Genomic DNA, 15368 nt, shown 5'->3' on the forward strand with positions numbered 1-15368 from the left:
GCGGCCCGGCGATGAGGTCCGGTGCGGCCTGGGCGCGCAAGAGCGGCGGCAGGCACCTCCGGGCCCGGCCGGGCCTGACTCGGGCCCCACGGGCCGCGGCGGAGGAGAGAGAGGCGCGGGCGAGGTGGCAACGTCCGATTGGGTGAGGGCGGTGGCGGCAGTGACGTGGCGGCTCCCCATTGGTCGGAGTGAGGTGGCCGGGCGGGGTGGACATGTCCGGCCGCCGGGCGGACGTGTCCGGCGGCGCAAGGAGGACGAAGGTTAGGGTTTGTACCGCGAATATTTCGGAGGGGATCACATATTTATAGGTAGAGGGAGTTAGGAGAGTCCAAATGAGGTGCGGTTTTCGGCCATGCGATTGTGATCGAACGACCGAGATGATGGAGAATGTTTAGGTGTGTTTTGGGCCACTTTAGAGGGGTGTTGGGCTGCAACACACACGAGGCCTTTTTGGTCCCTCGGTTAACCGTTGGAGTATCAAACGAAGTCCAAATGGTACGAAACTTGACAGGCGGTCTACCGGTAGTAAACCAAGGCCGCATGGCAAGTCTCGGTCCAATCCGGAAATGTTTAATCCCCACACACAAGAAGAAGGTAGAAATGACCACCGGAGGAGAACGGAGCGCCGGATTGCAAAACAGACAACGGGGAAAATGCTCGGATGCATGAGACGAACATGTATGCAAATGAAATGCACATGATGACATGATATGCAATGCATGACACGCAAGCAATGACAAGGAAACAACAGCGAATAACTGGACGACACCTGGCACATCGGTCACGGGGCGTTACACTCATAGTGCTTGGCGAAGCCCTGCTGGAGTTCCGCGCTCCTCCACCACCACCACGCCATCGTGCTGCTGCTGGACGGAGTCTTACCCAACCTCTCCTTCTCCCCTTGCTGGATCAAGGTGTAGAAGACGTCACCGGGCTGCACGTGTGTTGAACGCGGAGGCGCCGTTGTTCGGCGCTTAGATCGGAATCAACCGCGATCTGAAGCGCTACGAGTACGACTCCTTCATCCGCGTTCTTGCAACGCTTCCACTTAGCGATCTACAAGGGTATGTAGATGCACTCTCCTTCCCCTCGTTGCTAGATTACTCCATAGATTGATCTTGGTGATGTGTAGAAAATTTTAAATTTCTACTACGATCCCCAACAGTGGCATCATGAGCTACTAGGTCTATGTATAGTTTCTATGCACGAGTAGAACACAAGTTGTTGTGGGCATCGATATTGTCTATTTACTTGTCGTTACTAGTCTTATCTTGATTCGGCGGCATCGTGGGATGAAGCGGCCCGGACCGACCTTACACGTACGCTTACGTGAGACTGGTTCCACCGACCGACATGCACTAGTTGCATAAGGTGGCTAGTGGGTGTCTGTCTCTCCCACTTTAGTCAGATCGGATTCGATGAAAAGGGTCCTTATGAAGGGTAAATAGAAATTGGCATATCACGTTGTGGTTTTGGCGTAGGTAAGAAACGTTCTTGCTAGAAACCTATAGCAGCCACATAAAAACTAGCAACAACAATTAGAGGACGTCTAACTTGTTTTTGCAGCATGTGCCGTGTGATGTGATATGGCCAAAAGGATGTTATGAATGATATATGTGATGTATGAGATTGATCATGTTCTTGTAATAGGAATCACGACTTGCATGTCGATGAGTATGACAACCGGCAGGAGCCATAGGAGTTGTCTTAATTTATTTATGACCTGCATGTCAACATAAACGTCATGTAATTACTTTACTTTATTGCTAAAGCCTTAGCCATAGTAGTATAAGTAATAGATGACGAGACAACTTCAAGAAGACACGATGATGGAGATCATGATGATGGAGATCATGGTGTCATGCCGGTGACAACGATGATCATGGAGCCCCAAAGATGGAGATCATAAGGAGAAAAATGATATTGGCCATATCATGTCACTATTTGATTGCATGTGATGTTTATCATGTTTTACATCTTATTTGCTTAAGAACGACGGTAGCTTAAATAAGATGATCCCTCGCAAAAATTTCAAGAAAAGTGTTCCCCCTAACTGTGCACCATTGCGAAGGTTCGTTGTTTCGAAGCACCACGTGATGATCGGATGTGATAGATTCTAATGTTCGAATACAACGGGTGTTGACGAGCCTGGCATGTACAGACATGGCCTCGGGACACATGTGAAACACTTAGGTTGACTTGACGAGCCTAGCATGTACAGACATGGCCTCGGAACAAGGAAGACCGAAAGGTCGAACATGAGTCGTATAGAAGATACGATCAACATGAGATGTTTACCGTTGATGACTAGTCCGTCTCACGTGATGATCGGACACGGCCTAGTCGATTCGGATCATGTTTCACTTACATGACTAGAGGGATGTCTATCTGAGTGGGAGTTCATTAAATAATTTGATTAGATGAACTCAATTATCATGAACATAGTCTAAATTGTCTTTGCAAATATGTTGTAGATAAATAGCTCACGTTGTAGCTCCCTATTTTAATACGTTCCTAGAGAAAGACTAAGTTGAAATATATTGTAAGCAATGATATGGACTAGGTCCGTAGTCCGAGGAGTGTCCTCACTGCTACACAGAAGGCTTAAGTCTTTGATACACCGCTCGATGTGCAAACCCCTACAACGTCGTTTGTGGATGTTGTGAACACCTGATAGACACATCCTGATGACTACTTGATAGTTTAGTGCACCATACTTTACGGCTTAGAATCGTGATTCCAATGACGTTTTGAATGCCATAGAACATATGAGATGTTCCGAGAGCTGAAATTGGGATTTCAGGCTCATGCCCGTGTTGAGAGGTGTGAGACCTCTGACAAGTTCTTTTGCCAACAAGATGGAGGAGAATAGCTCAGCTAGTGAGCATGTGCTCAGAATGTCTGGGTGCTACAATCACTTAAATCAAGTGGGAGTTAAACTTCCGAATAAGATAGTGATTGATTGAGTTCTCTAGTCACTATCACTAAGCTACTAGATCTTCGTGATGAACTATGACATGCAAGGTATGGAGATGATCCCGGAGCTGTTCGCGGTGCTTAAGGCCGCAACAAGTAGAAATCAAGAAGGAGCATCAAGTGTTGATGGTTTAACAAGACCACTGGTTTCAAGAAGGGCAAGGGCTAGAAGGGAAACTTCATGGATGGCAAACCAGTTGCCGCTCTAGTGAAGGAACCCAAGGTTGAACACAAACCCGAGACTAAGTGCTTCTATTGTAAGGGGAACGGTCACTGGTAGTGGAATTACCCCAAATGCATGGTTGATAAGAAGGCTGGCAACTTCAACAAAATTTATACATGTTATTAATGTGTACCTAACTAGTACTCCTGGTAGCACCTGGGTATTGGATACCGGTTCAGTTGCTATTATTGGTGACTTGAAGCAAAAGCTACGGACTAAACGGAGACTGGCTAAGGGCGAGGTGATGATGTGTGTTGGAAGTGTTTCCAAAGTTGATGAGATCACCATCGCACGCTCCATCTGCCTTCGGGATTAGTATTGAACCTAGATAAATGTTATCAGGTGTCTACATTGAGCATGAATATGATTAGATCATGTTCATTGCATTACCGTTATTCATTTAAGTTAGAGAATAATGGTTATTCTGTTTACATGAATAATACCTTTCATGGTCATGCACCCTATGTGAATGGTTCATTGAATCTCGGTCGTGGTAATACGTATGTTCACGCCAAAAGATGTAGAGTTAATAATGATAGTACCACTTTCTTGTGGCACTGCCGCTTAGGTCATATTGGCGTAAGATGCATGAAGAAACTCCATATCGATGGATGTTTGGAGTCACTTGATTTTGAATCGCTTGACGCATGCGAGCCATGCCTCATGGGCAGGATGACTAAGAACCTGTTTTCAGGTACAATGAAACGGGCAAGTGACTTGTTGGAAATCATACATGCTGGTACGTGTGATCCAATGAAAATTGAAGTGTGCGGTGGATATCGCTATTTTCTCATCTTCACTGACGATTTGAGTAGATATAGGTATATTTACTTAATGAAGCACAAGTCTGAAACGTTTGAAAAGTTCAAGCGATTTCAGAGTGAAGTTAAGAATCATCATAACAAGAAGATCAAATTCCTACGATCTGATCGATGATAATTTCTGAGTTATGAGTTTTGCAATCACTTAAGATATTGTGGAATTGTTTCACATTTGAAGCCACCTGGAACACCACAGATAAATGGTGTGTCCGGACGTCGTAATCGAACCTTATGAGATATGGTGCGACCTATGATGTCTCTTACCGATCTACCGTTTTCATTTTGAGGATATGCGTTAGAGACAGCTGCATTCACTTTAGATAGGACACCATATAAGTCCGTTGAGACGACGTCGTATGAACATTGGTGTGGCAAGTAACCAAAGTTGTCGTTTCTTAATGTTTGGGGCTGCGATGCTTAAGGCTTCAGCCGGAGAAGCTCGAACCCAAAAGCGGACAAACACATCTTCATAGGATACCCAAAGGTGACAGTTGGGTATACCTTCTATCTCAGATTCGAGGGCAAATTGTTTGTCGCTAAGAACAGGTCCTTTCTCGAGAAGGAGTTTCTCTCGAAAGAATTGATTGGGAGGAAGATAGAACTTGATGAGGTTGTCGAACCTTTACTTCAACCAGAGAGTGATGCAACATAGAAAGATGTTTTCTGTGGTGCCTATGTCTGTTGAATAGGAAGTTAATGATAGTGATCATGAAGCTTCAGATCAAGTTGCTATCGAACCTCGTAGGTCGACAAGGATATGTACTACTCCTGAGTGGTACGGTAATCCTGTCTTAGATATCATGTTGTTAGACAACAATGAACCTACGAATTATGGAGAAGCGATGGTGGGCCCATATTCCGACAAATGGTTAGAAGCCAAGAAATCCGAGATAGGATCCATGTATTAGAACAACGTATGGACTTGGTGGACTTGCCCGATGATCGGCAAGCCATTGAGATAAATGGATCTTTAAGAAGAAGACGGGCGTGGGCGGTAATGTTACCGTCTATGAAGCTCGACTTGTGGGAAAGAGTCTTTTCACAAGTTCAAGGAGTTGACTACGATGAGAATTTCTCACCCGTAGCGATGCTTAAGTCTGTCGGAATCATGTTAGCATTAGCTGTATTTTTCGATTATGAAATCCAACAGATGGATGTCAAAACAAGTTTTCTTACCAGTTTTCGTAAGAAAAGGTTGTATGTGATACAATAAAAAGTTTTGTCGATCCTAAGGATGCTAAAAGGTATGCTAGCTCCAGCAATCCTTCTATGGACTAGAGCAAGCATCTCGGAGTCGGAATATATGCTTTGATGGAGTGATCAAAGCTTTTAGGTTTATACAATGTTTGCTAGAAACTTGTATTTACGAGAAAGTGAGTGGGAGCGCTACAACATTTGTGATAAGTATATGTGGATGACATATTGTTGATTCGAAATAATGTAGAATTTCTGGAAAGCATAAACGGTTGATTTTCAAAGGAAGACCTGGATAAAGCTGCTTACATATTGGGCATCAAGATCTATAGAGATAGATCAAGACGCCTGATGGTACTTTCAAAGAACGCACACCTTGACATGTTTTTGAAGGAGTTCAAAATAGATCAGTCAAAGAAGGGGTTCTTACCTGAGTTGTGAGGTGTGAAGTTGAGTAAGACTCAAAGCTTGACCATGGCAGAAGAAAGAGGAAGGACGAAGGTCGTCCCCTATGCTCTTGTCATAGGCTCTATACGGTATGCCATGCTGAGTACCGCACCTGATGTGTGCCTTGCAACATGTCTGGCAAGAGGGCGCAAAGGTGATCTAGGAGTGGATCACCACATAGCGGTCAAAATTATCCTTAGAGGAATAAGGAAATGTTTCTTGGTTATGGAGGTGATAAAGAGTTCGACGTAAAGAGTTACGTCGATGCAAGCTTAACACCTATCCGGATAGCTCTGAGTAGAGATACCGGATGCGTATAATGGAGCAACAATTTGGAATAGCTCCAAGTGGAACGTGGTAGCATCATCTACGATATGACATAAAGTTTTGCGAAATACATAGGGATCTGAATATGGCATGACCCGTTCACTACAACCTCTCTCACAAGCATAACATGATCAAACCCAGAACTCATTAAGTGTTAATCACATAGTGATGTGAACTAGATTATTGAGTCTAGTAAACTCTTTGGATGTTGGTCACATGGCGATGTGACCTGTGAGTGTTAATCACATGGCGATGTGAACTAGACTATTGACTCTAGTTCAAGTGGGAGACTGTTGGAAATATGCCCTAGAGGCAATAATAAATTAGTTATTATTATATTATACTTCATTGTTCATGATAATCGTTTATTATCCATGCTAGAATTGTATTGATAGGAAACTCAGATACATGTGTGGATACATAGACAACACCATGTCCCTAGTAAGCCTCTAGTTGACTAGCTCGTTGATCAATAGATGGTTACGGTTTCCTGACCATGGACATTGGATGTCGTTGATAACGGGATCACATCATTAGGAGAATGATGTGATGGACAAGACCCAGTCCTAAGCCTAGCACAAGATCGTGTAGTTCGTTTGCTAAAGCTTTTCTAATGTCAAGTATCATTTCCTTAAACCATGAGATTGTGCAACTCCCGGATACCGTAGGAGTGATTTGGGTGTGCCAAATGTCAGTACGTAACTGGGTGGCTATAAAGGTGCACTACGAGTATCTCCGAAAGTGTCTGTTGGGTTGGCACGAATCGAGACTGGGATTTGCCACTCCGTGTAACGGAGAGGTATCTCTGGGCCCACTCCGTAGGACATTATCATAATGTGCACAATGTGACCAAGGAGTTGATCACGGGATGATGTGTTACGGAACGAGTAAAGAGACTTGCCGGTAATGAGATTGAACAAGGTATCGGGATACCGACGATCGAATCTCGGGCAAGTATCGTACCGATAGACAAAGGGAATTGTATACGGGATTGATTGAATCCTTGACATCGTGCTTCATCTGATGAGATCATCGTGGAGCATGTGGGAACCAACATGGGTATCCAGATCCCGTTGTTGGTTATTGACCAGAGAGCTGTCTCGGCCATGTCTGCATGACTCCCGAGCCCGTAGGGTCTACACACTTAAGGTTCGATGACGCTAGGGTTATAGGGAAAGTATGTGCGCGGTTACCGAATGTTGTTCGGAGTCCTGGATGAGATCCCGGACGTCACGAGGAGTTACAGAATGGTCCGGAGGTAAAGATTTATATATAGGAAGTATGGTTTTGGCCACAGGAAGTGTTCCGGGCATCACCGGTAGTGTACCGGGACCACCAGAGGGGTCCCGGGGTCCACCAGGTGGGGCCACTAGCCCCGGAGGCCTACATGGGCCAATAGTGAGAAGGGACCATCCCCTAGGTAGGCTGGGGCGCCTCCCACCAAGGCCCAAGGCGCCTCCAAGAGGGGAGGGGGCAAACCCTAGGGCAGATGGGCCCTAAGGCCCACTTCAGGTGCGCCTCCCCCTGTCCCCCTTGTGGCCGCCACCCTAGATGGGATCTAGGGCTGCCGCCACCCCTAGGGAGGAAACCCTAGGTGGGGGCGCAGCCCTCCCTCTCCCCTTGTATATAGTGGAGGCAAAGGGGCAGCCCAACACACGAAGTTCTTCCCCTGTTGGCGCAGCCCTACCCCTCTCCCTCCTCGTCTCTCGTAGTGCTTGGCGAAGCCCTGCTGGAGTTCCGCGCTCCTCCACCACCACCACGCCGTCGTGCTACTGCTGGATGGAGTCTTCCCCAACCTCTCCTTCTCCCCTTGCTGGATCAAGGCGTAGGAGACGTCACCGGGCTGCACGTGTGTTGAACGCGGAGGCGCCGTTGTGCGGCGCTAAGATCAGAATCAACCGCGATCTGAATCGCTACGAGTATGACTCCTTCATCCGCGTTCTTGCAACGCTTCCGCTTAGAGATCTAAAAGGGTATGTAGATGCACTCTCCTTCCCCTCATTGCTAGATTACTCCATAGATTGATCTTGGTGATGCGTAGAAAATTTTAAATTTCTGCTACGATCCCCAAGAGGAACCTCTTTCAAGCACTGGTGGCCCTGCGATTGCCCGCCGACGCCACAAAGAATGTCCACCTGGAGGTCGCGCTCGCCGCGAGGCACCTCGCTCTGCAAGAATTCGCCGACCTACACATCAACGTGTACGACCAAATCGTGTACATAGGTATCTACAAGGCCAGTGAGGACGCTACGACGTTGGCCTTCCTCAACCGGCTGGAAGCCTTGGATGCCTTTGCTGAGAAGCACCTCGACCTTGCCACAAAAGCCGCCGCTCCTTAGCCGCCGGTCGGTGGCCCGACGCACTAAGTTGAGGAGGAGGAGGTCATACGTTGATGGATGCATCTTTCTTCTTGCCTTCTGTATCCACCACTACGATCGCATCATCATCATGGCCTTAATTCTTATTGTGTTGTTGCATTCTCATTCCAGTCAATACCGACATGTGCGATCCCTTTGCTTAATTATATGCATCACTGTAACTAGTAATCCATTCGTCAATTTATAAGGTGTGCTTGCCTTTTCCATCAACTTCATGCAACGCGCGGGCATCTTGCTAGAAACACTAGAACATGTCGGACCGTGTGTGACCAAACCGACGATGCGCCAACCTAGCTACTACGTACGATGCTTATCTGGCGGAAATAGCCCCGCCCTAGCATTTCCAATCGTTATTTCTATCTATCGATCGTGCCAAGGAGCAGGACCAAAATGTTACAATTTATACATGTTTCACTACTCCTACTCCTATAAAAGACTCAGTTGGTGATGGTGGTGTGTCCGCCATCCATCGTTTCTTACCATTAGATCTGCATCTAACGGCTGTGAGGTAAGTTGTGGCATTTTTGCAACAATAGCCCACTTCTCTGCTTGAATTTGTAGAAAACCCCTTATTATCTTGAAAGCAACCACATCCCTCCCTCACCTCATCAAAACAGCCCGGGAAATTTATTTTGAGTGAAAAGTACTCCCTCCATTCCTAAATATTTGTCTTTCTAGAGATTTCAATAAGTGACTACATACGGAGCAAAATAAGTGAATCCACACTTCAAAATATGTCTATATAATCCGTATGTGTCCAATTGAAATGTCGACAAAGACAAATATTTAGGAACAGAGGGAGTACTACATTAGGAGTATACCAAAACAAGAGTGATTTCTTTCAAGTTTGTGAACAAGTACTACTATTCTAGTACTTTGGATCCATCGCAATGCATGGGCACATTGCTAGTAAAAGGAAAAGGCCTGTCGCGTTCGCGTTGCACTCCCCCCACACACGCTCGGGAATCGGGAGTACTCCACGGCCCGTCCGGCACGACACATAGCTTAGGGAAGGCGTGTTTCCTAGCATTTTCACTTTCATGTGGGACCACCGTTGAGCAAACCGACTATTGGTAAACCGCACCCCACCCGCCGCCGGGTTGGAAAACAGAAATGTGGGGAAGATCTAGCTGTAGCACGGAAGCCAAGAAATTTGGTGTCAGATGGGGCTCGTTGATAGAGTAGGAGCATTCTGTACTACTCTACTCCTACTAGAACCAAGTTTGTACTATACAACTAGTACTACCACTATACAACTAGTAGGTACGTGCACGGCACAACATCGTAGGAACAAAAAACGGGAAGATCTTGTTTCAGGTGATTTATCTTTTTTTTCAATCAACGTAGTATGAATAATATGATGTGGGGGGCACCCATGAAGCTTATGTGGCTTGGTTGCATGGCTACGAAAGGTTAGAGAAAAATAAATAGATAATGTGTTTAGAGTGCACTCCACTAAATAGATATACTTTGGATCCATTGCAACGGTTCGACACATCTATATCTATACCCCTATATAGTGTGTGAATAACTTTGAAAGTTGGTCATTGGATGTCAAAGCCGAGCACTACTGGCCATTGGATATCATCTACATTCTACCAGATTCTGCCACATGTAGAATCTAGAAGACTCCACGGTTGAACTTCATTCATGACTAACTTTGCGACAACTTAGCTTAGGCAAAGTGTATCTGCCACAAAAAATGTGGCTAAAAAAATGGCCACCACAAGTTTGGCAAGATTTGGCAAGAACTTGAGTCTATGACATGTGGACCATGTATCTAGAAAAGTGTGGCAAGCCACAAGTGTAGCAATGAACCAAACACAAGCCTGGTGGGTTTGGTAGGGTGTATGAAGGGTGCATGATCCCAAGAGTTCCCTTCTTGACCCACTTTTGGGTGTTTGGTAGAGTGGATGGAGGGTGCATGAGTCCACACTAGCTTAGCACAAATACACTAGAAGCATGCATGAAGAGAGCATACATGAAGAGGGGTGTTGAGTTGATCATGCATGAAGAGGGAACAACTATGCTGAGACGAGAACACAACCAAACACACTTGTGGCACGCCTAAGCTTAGGCATGGCAACCTTAGGCTGCAAACCAAACATCTAAACCCCTATATAGTGTGTGAATAACTTTGAAAGTTGGTCATTGGATGAAGCCAATCCGACGATACAAAGATGGCAAATCCGAGCACTACTGGCCATTCGATATCATCTACATTGCACCAGATTTTGCCACATGTAGAATCTAGAAGACTCCACATGTAGAAGCATAATGCACAAACCACAAGAATCTCATTCGTGCAATGCACGTGTACCTTACTAGTAGTTGGGAGTAGTAGTAAGAAACAAATTCTGGGTTTGGCACGAGCTCGTACTGCGGGAGCACCACAAGGCCTGCTGCAGGAGTTACATTTCCCTCTCGGGGCCCACGGGACCGAACTTTAGTGGCTTAGTGCCCGGCCTATGAGTCAATGACATGCGTACCTTAAATGTGTCTGTCCCACATGTCATTCTCATGGTGGTCGTGTGGTTTGCGACTCACTCGTTCGAGATGAATCGGCCAGTGGTGGCGTGGCCATGGCGAGGGTGCCACAGCTGGGCGTCAGGGTGTTACGAGGCGTAGATGGCCACACCAGCGGGTACTACCTGTAGTACAGAAGTACTCCAGTTGAGGATTGATGCCCGGGACGAAATGTGTTATAGCCGCTGGATGAAAATTCGATGGTGCGGGAGTACGGATCGGAGCACAACAGCGGAACAGGAAAACCGTGTCCAATCAGGTGTGGTTGTGGTAGAAAGTTGATGGTCGCCGCAGTTCAGCTGGCCCGCATGTCATGCACACAAAGGCAGAGGAGCGGTGGGGCCGAGATGGATGAGGCGCACGTCGGGGGGATGAGGATCCCCTGACGTGAACAATCCTACCATTCTTTCACTGATATTTGGGACCCCCAAGTGTGGGTCCTACCTGTCAGCGAAGGAAAGGCAGGGTAAGGCAGTGATAGCTAGGTCAGAGGATCCATGTCCACGTCGGGGGACGTTGTGCTTACAGGTAGGGTTGGAGCGGCGTCGTGGGAATCACGTGTTGGTGTGGCAGTGGTACAAACAAGAAACGTGATGGTCGTCGTGGTTCAACTTCTATGGACAAGCTGTCATGTCTGCGGACACATGTATATCAAAACTAGAGTGTTTATATTTCAAGCACGTGAACAAGTATTATTCTACTACTTTGGATCCATTACAACGCACGGGCCAGCACATTGGTAGTAGTAGTGTCTATCTCTATCTCTAGAGGCCTTCCCTCGTTCATCCTTTTCTATCACAAGATAAACTGCTCATACAAATGCATCTGGCTGTTCCATGGAACGCACAAGGATGTTTCCTTGGTGGTCTCTCCAGCGCGTCGTGGCCGTAGTTGCAAGTTGACGCCCCTTGAGATGCCGACGTTGAGGGGCACTCGAATTTCCTCCGATGAGCAGGTAAGATGAGTTTGATCACGTAGTAAATGCATTCTAAAGAATACTTCCATGTCCATTTCCTAATTCTCCCCTGTCCACTGTTTCATAGGTTAGGCTCGGTGCGAGTGGAGATTGTCTTGCATATGTATGGGAGGGTACCAACATCAATTTGCACAACATTTACAACGGTGACACCGTTCCCGTAGAACCTTTGCCCAACATTGGGATCAGCCATGCAATGGGCCACCGCATGAATAGGTACGATGGAACCACGATGAGATTGAATAAGATAGCACGAACCTTGCACATGGCGATCAAAGGTGGACCATGTTGTTTGCGGCCGATTTGTTTCCCTACGAGTACGAAGACGTTGTGCTCCTTTCTAACCGCATCTTCGCGGTGACAAACCAGGGAACTTGTTTCGTATGGGACACATCCTACGATATACTCCCTCTCTCCCAGTTTATTTGTTTTGAATCTTTTCATTTTATAAGTTTCAAATTCAAATTTAGAGCTCCCCATCACATGTTGAGATTACAATGTCCATTAAATCGTTGCGTGCATGTATAGTAAAGAAACAAATCTCAAGTTTGGCATGAGTTCGTGCAGCGGTAGCACCAGCGTGGCGCAGGAGTTACATTTCCCTCTCAGGGCCCTCGGGACTGAGCTTCAGTGCCTTACTACACCTGCCTTTGAGTCAATAACATGTGGAACAGATAGGTGGCTGGTTCACATGTAATGCTCCTGAAGGCAGAGGGGCAGTGGGGCCAAGAGGGGTGAGCCGCAGGTCGCGAGACGTGTGGTGTCATGGGTTTGTGCGGCGTCATGGGAATCGCGTGTGGCTGTGGTAGAACTTGATGCTCGCCGCATTTAAGGTGGCCCACATGTCATGCACACAAAGGCAGAGGGGCGGTGCGGCCGAGAGGGGTGAGGCGCACGTCGGGGGACGTGGTGCCGTGGGTTGGAGCGGCATCGTGGGAATCGCGAGTGGCAGTGGATGAAACTTGATGGTCGCCGTAGTTGAACTTCCATGGACAAGCTGTCATGTCTACGGACACATGCATTGCATACCGATCACTGGAAGGAGTAGTAGAGAAAGCTAGGCGGATAAACAGTTCCGTATAGTCAAGTGGACCCATGCTACTAATTGTTCCAAAGACATGCACACCATCGAAATAGTCCATCTATATCAATATACATCGAGAGGGAATAATTTTTTGTACAAGAGAGGAAATAGTTCATCCATCCATGATGCCCTAATGCTGGTGCAGCCTTATCTTCTTCTTCTTCTTCTTCTTCTTGTTCTCATTTTCTGTGGGAGACAGCTTCGCAACAAGCTCTTTGGACCTTGCAGCTATCTCGAAACTCACACGGGCATTGAGGGCAGCATATTTTATCCGCTCATACGTCAAGGGATAATTCTACCATCCAGACGACCTTAATGCCACCGTCTCGTCACCCTCCTGAAGATTTGTACCGAGCACAAAATTTGCTACGTCGAATAGGGATGGTGTCTGTTTATCACAAGCTTTTACAGGAATTTTGATTCTGGTTTGTAGGTCAGCGATGCTTTTCAAATCAAGGTTGTACAGCTCCAGCTACTGTTTGTCCCCTTCGATGGCTGCCCCACGGAAGTATATGTCCTCCCGAGACAAGAAATCGTGAAGCTCACCTGGTATGGAGGGCGCGTGTATGATGTGGTACACCAAAACATCATCTTCGAGGCACAGCTGAAGGATGGCGGCGCGTTGGATCTTCCCAATGGCACGCTCCGTGTACTCTGTGTCGAGACCGATGACCCTTGTCTCTACCTTTTCGAGGGAGTTGGATACATTGTTGATCCACTTCTAACAACCCTTGGGTGGATGGTGATGGTGGCAACTATGCTCAACGAGCCTTCGACGAGGACATGTTGGACGCTGAAAACCTGCATCTCGATCTCTTTCGCCATTTGGAACCGCTGGAACGGAGGGCTATGGTTTGGAGAATTAGGATTAGATGGCTAGTCTAACTGAAGTAGTAGATGATTATTTAAAGAGGTTAAAACAATGTGAACGCAGTGGGGTCTGGATGCAAATGAAGACGAAGGGCAGGTGAAGAAGCCGAGGAAAATCAGTTCCCGATGGAGAATTAAATGTGAGAAGTGGCGTGCAGGCAGTTTATTAGACGACTCAGTAGACTAAATGAAAGGCTATGCGGGTAGACTGAGGAGCCGTACCTATTTGTGTACATGCCCATCCTTCCTGATGGGTGGGACCTATGCAAACAGATAAAAAAATGTGTCACAGCTGGTTCAGATGGATATTGGTGCGTGCGTGGGAGACACGACATTCTCTGGTTAAGGAATACACGGTTATCCTCATCAAAAAAGAAAAGGCCCATCTTCGCACTTCTGCATGCACGAGAATTTGGTTCTGCTCGCAATATGGATGATACCTGGAGGATAAAGTGAACAGGCATGGTAGCACGGGAGACCTATTTCTGCTACACAGTATTGGAGTACTCATGTTCCTACTACTACTACTACTACTACTACTACTACTACTAGTAGTAGTAGTAGTAGTAGTAGTAGTAGTAGTAGTAGTAGTAGTAGTAGTAGTAGTAGTAGTAGTAGTAGTAGTAGTAGTAGTAGTAGTAGTAGTAGTAGTACAACTGTGGTACACTTGATGGTCAAAATACCATTCATCTGGTCCTCACAGAGAAGTGACAACACCCTGCGCCTGACACTAGTCCAGGCGGCGTGTTCGGGTTACCAAAGTTAGCCTCACCCTAATCACTGTGCAGTCTGTCACCGCCGTTGTACATCACATTAGCATGCCTCGCCTCGTCTCCCTCTTCCCTCCCATAGCACCACTCCATCTCCATCTCCATATCCATCTCACTGTGCCCCCGTGTACCGTCGCCTCGCTAGCACCGACAGCCTTCTCTCCCGTAAATCAAGCCCCCCAAAACCCCCACCTTCCAAAGTACACCATGGCCGAACGCGAATCATGCAACATCCATATGAGCCACGATTGGAACAGTCTCCGCAGTGACATCTTCGACCTCTGCTGTTTGTGTATGGATATGTTGAGCGCCCTGCGGCTGGCTAGATGCTCGAGGGACATGCACACAGCCATTGTCGAAGCGAGTCCTAAGCTTTTCAAGACACCCCGCTTGCTGCTATCTAGTCTTGCGAGATTGGCTCACCATGATACAGAGGCGTACATGATGCCCCTCGACTTCAATCCGATCTCCATTAGCCGAAATTTCTTTGCATGTATGTAGTGGGTCGCCGTACATCATTTCCCTCGACTTCGTTCCGATCACCATCGCCTGAAAATTCTTTGCGGGTATGTAGTGGGTTGGCATGAACTCCCACTGGATGGCTGCCTTCAGAGAAGGGGAAGACGGTAAAAAGTTGGTGCTCGTGAACTTCCAGACCTCCCATGAGATTATCATTCCTCCGTTGGATTATATAGAGTTTTACCATCGCGGTCCAAGTCATCTAGATTACCACGTCAGTTGGACGGACCTTGTTTTGCAGAAGATTGTAATCTGCC

This window comes from Triticum dicoccoides, chromosome 6A (genome assembly GCF_002162155.2).
Source record: "Triticum dicoccoides isolate Atlit2015 ecotype Zavitan chromosome 6A, WEW_v2.0, whole genome shotgun sequence".
In the NCBI taxonomy this organism is placed as follows: Eukaryota; Viridiplantae; Streptophyta; class Magnoliopsida; order Poales; family Poaceae; genus Triticum; species Triticum dicoccoides.